The sequence below is a fragment of the Leiobunum rupestre genome, chromosome 9, assembly GCF_980474605.1.
Source record: "Leiobunum rupestre chromosome 9, qqLeiRupe1.1.hap1, whole genome shotgun sequence".
Lineage (NCBI taxonomy): Eukaryota > Metazoa > Arthropoda > Arachnida > Opiliones > Sclerosomatidae > Leiobunum > Leiobunum rupestre.
In genome coordinates, this window is record NC_143392.1 from 23,533,972 (window position 1) to 23,542,276 (window position 8,305).

Below are 8,305 nucleotides of genomic sequence, written 5' to 3' on the forward strand. Positions count from 1 at the left end.
GAAAGCGCTTCTTTGTATGTATTATGAGGTCTGGACATCCTGTTAAAATTAATTTTGGTTTACTGAGCCCGCTTTTATCAGGGTTTAATAGGCTTCGTCTGAAAATAATACGAGCATCTTAAAACTGCGCGAAGACTCTATGAAAGATTTGTTAGCCCGAGGAACGTACAAAAAAACGACTGTAAAAAATCTTTAAAAAAACTCAGATTTAAAATATATTTAAAGAAAAATACTTGTAAAAACGTCCATTCTTTGGGCGTTTAAGTTCGAGTCAAAGGTTTCAAGAGAGAGGGGCCTTACAAAGGAAGTCTCAGGTATGAAAAACTGGGAAAAGTAAACAAAAATGGAATAAGAGGAGTCACTTTGCATAGTCATTCCAGCGCAATATTGATCTGAAGGATGGAAAGAAATTTTGAATGCAATTTTCTTCGAAGTAAGAAAACTAAAAAGATATGAAGAAAAAACTTGCAGCGATATTGGACCCTACGTATATGAGAATTTACTTCCCCGCAGCGCACCAGCTAAAAGGGGTGGGGCGGGGAGGGGGCCTTCTCATCCAGAGGAAAACAAGGCCACAGATGTTGTAGAGAGGTTTCCCATTGACTCTTTAAACGAGATTTTCATTCTGCTCGGCGCTCACGTTTCGGCCAATTACCTCTTTCTTTTTTCCGTACCCGCTGCCACCTATTGGGATAACAGTCGGCTTTCTGGGATTCCCCTTCGGCGGCCATTGCCTGTCGTCAGCCTCATAATTAGAACCATGGAAACAGTGCCGTAACTAGCCATTTATGAACCCGGTGCGAGCTTCTATAACTGCGCCCTTGGAAAATGTTCTAATCCAACCCGGCTCTGACAATAAAATGAACAATGTGACAATGTATTACGCGATATACGTATGCTACTAACTACCATGCATGGCCCAAAACTTGATCCTGGTCTGGTCATTTTTGCGCCCCTCCAGAGTCTGCGCCCTGTGCCTGGGCACCGATGGCACCGCCCTAGTTACGGCACTGTATGGAAACCAGTTGCTTAAATTGAATCTTCGTCGAGAACGTTATCGGTTCGAGATTATAACTTCTAGTACTTACCGGAACTGAATCAATACTCATCGTTTATGAATGATAGCAGGCTTAGTTCACGTAATAGAATGACGTCAATAAGGATGTGATTCGTCAAATTCAAGGACTATATCCAGAATATCCAGAGTTGGTGTTGTTTCCTTAAACACATCTGTTTAAATAAAACCAGTTTCTCAAACAATCTTCCAAGATCTTTCCGGTAGTGTTCCAAACCGGAACAGCTGGTAAGAGGTCATGTTTAGAAATTAAACTTCGTGGTTTTTAAACATAATGCTAAACACTGATGTTTAATAAGTGTATATTGCGTTACGAGTTTAATGTATATTTCGCGTTGTCTATATATTTCGTTTAATTTCGTTTTCTATTTTTCTAAAAAAAATAATATTCGTTAATCACCGTTATACTATAGTGTTAACTACAATATGGACGGGGTTCCTATATCATCTCATAATTTTAAGTTATTGGTAATTAAGACTAATTAAATAAAACTAATGTATATAAATCAATAATTGAACATGAACTACTAAAAATTAATAAAATAACACTACTTTTGATGTGATTTAAGGCCGTATTAAGACAAATATAATTAAAATTAATATCGCTATAATATAATCAGGCAGTTAAAGAAATGAAATCGACAATATAGGCAGTAGGTTTCATTAATTCGTAGCCAATTAATATTAATGTTATTTTAGATCGTAATTAAACCACTCAAATATACGGCTACTCAAAGAGTGACGTATACGGCAAATTAACACATTTTTTAAACCGTTTATTCCTATTCGACCGAAATCCCATTCGACCGAAAGAATTTTAAAATGTAGCCCAATTGGCGGGGTGATTTGGTATTTTATTTATAAGGTATGTACTATCGAAGATCCATGTTTAGGTTAGGTTAGGTTAGGTTAGGTTAGGTTAGAGTTGGTTAAGTTTACTATTTCAGTTTTGGTTCAGTTACTTTTCTTGACTTTACACATCGCGTTTCGGCAAGAAAAATAGCAATTTGTATCTTTCTTTTTATTAAGACGGAATAAATAATTATTATTGATGTATAAATACCCTCCTTTATTAGCTATCCGCTCCATTGCAAACGACTTCAGTAACTAAATTGAAAACATAGCAAAAGCCAATTTATATAGCAGCGTTCGGTCGAATGGGACACATAAAAACCGCACGTTTCGGCGGAATTCGGTCGAATGGGACACCTCAAAAACCGCCTTCGGTCGAATGGGATTTCGGTCGAATGGGACTAAAGCGTTTTAAACCACAACACCCGAAACTTTGAACATGTTTAGAAACTAATCTTAAAAATATTTAGAGGTTTTTTCATTGTAAGCGCCAAAAGCATTTAATATGTTTAATATCTAAACGTATTTTATCTAAACACGTTTTAACGATAAATATGAGAAGCAATTAACACGTTTAATTTCTAAACGCATGATGTTGCAAAGCTGAACACCACTATCGCCTAAACATGATCGTTTTTAAACATGATAAATATTCTGTTGCATTTTGGTGTTTAAGAAAGTGTTTAGTATCTAAACACCTTTTTTGGCTAAAATAGTGATGGCACACTTTTTTCGAATTAGAACCGACCTTCCAAACCTAACGGTTATCAAGATACATTTTGAAAGACCTTGAAGATCTGGTTCAAGGTCAACCGAATTTTAATAACCAAAGATACCTTACAAGAGTGAATTTGTCCAAGTACTTTTTATATTAACACCTGTCATTTTTATTTATGACCTTCTTGTTTTTGGTGTTAATTTTCTTGACCTCCTATGGGCCAATTTGCATCGGTTCAGAGACACTTGGACATAAAATGTGATGGTGCACACCTTTTTTATTGGAAACCGAGTTTCTCGAGATAGATTTTGAATGACCTTGAGGACATGGCTCGAGGTCATTGAGTATTTTATAATCTAATGATGCATGTTTCAAGCAAATATTAGAAGAACAGCGATTTTAATACTTATCTGATATCTTACGTTTCCGGTTTGTTCTAGTGCTCCTTACGGCTCCAGTTTTAGCCACTTTGGCTCCAAATCCAGTCCAAGATATTTCGGAGCCGTATCTGTAACTTAAGTAGGCAGCACCATAGCCCTGTAACATTTTTAATTATAATAATAATATAATTATAATAATAATCAGCTAGGCTAATACCCAAGGCACCATCTTTTAAATCGATTAATTCAGGTGGCCTGGTTACAATGCGTAGGAGGGTGATGGCAAGCCCTTCATGTCACGCGAGCCAACAGCTCCCTACACTAACAATTACCGTTAACCTCTAAAAGTTTGATGGAGGGGGAAACCGAAGAACTCGAGGGAAAACCCCTCGAACCGCTGGGGAAAGAATTGGCAAACTCTACGCGGAAGGAATTGTTCCGAGTTTTCACGCAGTGCCCTCAAGCTAGGATCGAACCCGGCTCCTCTCGTTGCGAGGTGAAAGTGCTAACCACTCCACTACTGCACTTTCTGCATCATTAAATTACACCTTGAAATATGTTGGTACACGCTAATGATATAATTATACATTAGTTATTACCAATTGTTTTTTTAACATAGAGAGTGGGAGAAGAAACCATGGAGATGGGTGGGTTAAAGATCCTTCTTGTTTTCCCGATAGATCCTTTCGTTAATTTTCCTCCAGTTTCCCAGAAGAGGGCCAAACCAAGCAACTAGGATTCTCGAAGTCACGTATCCAGCCAAAAGTCAGCGTTAGTGAATGACGTGGTTCCGTTCTCAAAAATCACTTTCCATCTCAGATTTTCCTTCCTCCCACTTCCGCTTGTAATAGGAGGCTATCGTTGAAAGGGCGCGCGCTCTCGATAATAATTGGGCGAAACTGTTGGCGTATTGGTCCGTTGTCGAGTGGTTCGGAGCACCAGAGCCAGAAGCGAAAGTAACAAAGAGAGTAGACGGGGAACATTGAGAAAGGATTCGTCCAATCGATTTCCGACCACCGAAATCCGATGGTGCGAAAATGGCAGACTACCCGTCGCCAAACTCATTAAGAGCGGCGCAATTAGACCAAATGAGGGTTTTTGTTCCAGATTCCATCCCACCCGCCATTTCCCGCTACTGTAATCCACCATCCTTGACAACCGGGCTGCCCGTTTTACCGACCATTCGCGAAAGACGAATCGGAATTCAGCCCACGCGTCACGACGGACGCTTTGTTTTCAGACAGATTTTCTTTTTAATCGTAGTAATGTTCGCCAGATGGGGTGGTTTAGTCGATGGTATGTTTCTTGTAGACATATGTCACGTTCTGATGGAAGTAATAGACAAAAAGCCTTCGAAATGTTCCTATAAGACCAACATACGCTCACAATTGAATCTCGAGTAACTGAAAATGTATTCCAAGCCCAAAAAAATCTAAATAGAAAAGCCTAGTAGACCTACATTCCTAAAAAAAACTAAACGGAAAAGACTTAGAGACTTTAAAATTTTAAATGGAAAAGCTTTACATTCCTAAAAAATCTAAATGGAAAAGCCTTACATTCCTAAAAAACTAAATGGAAAAGCCATTCATAAAAAATGTAAAAGCATTGTAGACCTAAAATATGTAAATAGAAAAGCCTTACATTCTTTAAAAAAAAAACAAATGGAAAAGCCTTATAGACCTAAAAATTTTAAATGGAAAAACCTTGTAGACCTAAAAAGTCTAAATGGATAAACCTTCTGAAGGGGCTTATCACTTATCTATACTATAGCGGATAGACCGGTTACGCAGAGTGATCAGACCCGCGAGCCTTTCAGACATAAAAAATCAATGGAAACGACTTACTGACCTAAAAATCTAACTGGAAACACCTTTCATACAAAAAAACCTAACTTGAAATGCCCTGTAAACCCAAAACTCTAACCAAAAAGTCTTTCAGAAAAAAAACCTCATTGGAAAAACCTTTTAGACCTAACTGAAAAACATTTCAGACTTAAAACGTAATTAGAAATGCCTTTCAGACATAAAACCTAATTACAAATGCCTTTCAGACATAAAACGTAATTATAAATGCCTTTCAGACATAAAACCTAATTACAAATGCCTTTCAGACATAAAACCTAATTACAAATGCCTTTCAGACATAAAACGTAATTAGAAATGCCTTTCAGACATAAAACCTAATTACAAATGCCTTTCAGACATAAAACGTAATTAGAAAGGCCTTTCAGACATAAAACCTAATTACAAATACCTTTCAGACATAAAACCTAATTACAAATGCCTGATAGACCCTAAACTCTAACTGAAAAAGTCTTACTGAAGTAAAATCTCCTTGGAAAAAGTCTTACAGAAGTAAAATCTCCTTGGAAAAGCCTGTTAGATCTAAAAATCTAACTCGAAAATCCTTCCAGACCAAAATATCCAACTTCAAAAGCCTTCCAGATGACAAACGAATTCAAATGAAAATTGTGGGATTACACATAGCTTACTACTTCAAGTATAAATCGGTGATATTAAGATTGAACAGTGGCAATAGCCTCATTTCGAACTCGTTACATCCATCATACGTCAAATACTTTAAAACGTAACGAAGGATTTGAATTACAAGGCACGGGCCAACCAAACCGAATCAAATTAATTTTACAAAAGGCTCATTTGGCCATTTTCCAACGGCTCATTTAGAAAAAGCCAATGAGAAGGAACCGGAGAAAACTGCAACACATTTCGGCTCCATTTCTCATAGGCAATTATTTTAAAGGAAATTTCGAATCCAATCAGGCCAGCTTTGTACTCTGGGCGGCCGACGAAAACGCTCTTTACTTTCCAATTTTGAAATGGGACTTCGCTTCTTTTCATTTTTATCCCTTCTTCCAAAATGAGCTTGCCCGTTCATTTGACCCATCGAAAATATCGAAATATCGGAAATGACGTTTCATTTGTAGAAACAAAAAGTTGTTCCAATTAGATGAGCTTTTTTAAATTGATCCTTTTTTTACTTGCGAAAATAAATGGAAAAATAATACGTGAAATAATTTGTGCCTTAAGCCTTCGCCAATTTACAACCAGAAGTGTATAATATACGTATTAGAGATAAGTATCTATTAAGCTACTGCTATTTGCTTGAAACACATAACGTTTGGATAACAAATTATGAAATACCAATTACGCGTAAAAGTAACTAAGAACCATAAAAATATTAAATTAAGTTATTTCTCAAACTCGGGGAATTGACTGGCTACATTTTCATTAATTTGTGAAAAAACAGTCAGTAAATTATATTTTATTGTTGTTATTTTCATCTATTACTATAATAATCAAGTAATACTTCAGTCAGCGAATTCAAATTAAAAAATCATTTTACTATTTTTGATTCATCATTAACTAGCTTTCTAAACTATTACATCGGAAAAACATGGTTTTTAAATTTGAAATGTAATTTTTAAATGATATTCAAATATATCATATTAGGAAATTATATTTGTTTGCACTCGGAATGTGGATGATTCTCATAGAAATTGGAGTGTTTTACTGCGGAGATTTCGGCTCGCGACCCGCATAAGCTAGACTCGGCTCCTAGTGGACGTTAAGCCTCGTCTCGCGTAGAAGTTCATTTACCATTTAAGTACGTTATTTTAAATTCATTTTCTGTTAATTTCTTGATCATAAGGGTATAATTCCCGGGCCTTTCTAAATGAAATTTCTAAGTAGCCTTAGATGAAAGTTACCAGGCTACTTAAAAACCATTACCGAGTGAAAAATACTGTCCATAAATAAATTAATATTCTTAAGTGTGATTTCTACATTTAACGTCGTTAAGCGGGATAATTCACGCTATAAATCATAGTCCGTGAAGATACACGATTTGTATTTTTATCATCTAAATGGATACTTATCCCTTAAGAGATTATAAGCTTCCGATACAATTAATTGCGCGGTGATGTGAACCCTGAATGTTAGCAAGCGTGAATGTCCAACCGAGTGAAGTGCGAGCGCTGGTGAACAAGCGAGCCTCGTCCCCGCCGTTTAGCCCAGAATATTCCAAAGGCAGTGGAGCGCCAAATTCAAAAAGGCATCGATCAACCGGCCGAGTAAATTATTATTGTCATTAATAACGAGGGTTGGACCGCGATTACGTTATACGTATAGTCGCTTGTAAATAATTTACAATTCTGGACGCGACAGGGCGCTAGAGTAGACATCAACCCTTATCTCACAGCGAACCCTAGCGTCAAAAACGGAGGAAAAAGAGCCCTGGAAAATTAATGAAAATTTTGGCGAATCATATTTTAAAACCCGCGTCAAGGATCAAAAAATAATGACGAGGCCTCGCTCGTAGATAAGTTCACCGCTGCTCAGAGATTTATCTAATGTCAGAAGTATATTACTTATCTCACACGAGATAAGTAACCATCTAGGCCATAATAGACCCCGACGCCGCGAAATTTTGACCGGTGGCGGTGAACCCGGGATTTTCCATCGGCGGCAACGTAGAACCAATATTTAAAGGCGGCACTACAAAAGTAATAATTGAAATGGGACAAAAAAGAACTACATTTTTGTTAAATCTGCCAAGAAACTGATATCAACGGAAAATCTGGTAGCCCTGTTAAATAATATTATAAACCGTCGGGAACTTGTCTTGGTAGTTGTTTCAAGCAAATAACGTTAGCAGCATTGGTAAAATTATCATTTACAAAAATCCTATTGTATACTAAATTTCCCTATTCGTAATAATAACTAAAAATATTTAAGAAAAATACAGTAGTGTTGTAAGTCGGAAAATTTTCCGGAAAGTGACCGAGGCCATTTTTTCGGAAATTTGCCGTATTTTTCCAAAAAAAATAAAAAATAAAAAAAGCTTTCCTTTCATGATTAGTCTAATATATTGTTTGCAAATTTAAATAAAGCGGCATTTTCGCCTCATTTTTTCGAATCTAAAAGTAAAATAAACCTCTAGACTAGTTTAAACTGATTAACAATGTAACACTGTTAAAATTTTGTAGTATGTTTACTGATATTAGACATTTTATATCGATAAAAAGTTAAAAACATTTTCCACAATTCGGAAAATTTTATGGAAATTTTCTCGCATTTTATTTTTCCTGAAAATTAATTACACTATTATTCAGAGAAATAAATATATTATAGACTTCTGATATTACTCTCAATTCTTGGGTCTTTTTCCATCCACAGAGCAGAAAGTTTTGGACTAGAAAATAACTGGCTCCCCGGTTCAAAATAAGAAGCCATTTATCTTATAAAACTACAGTGAGTAGGG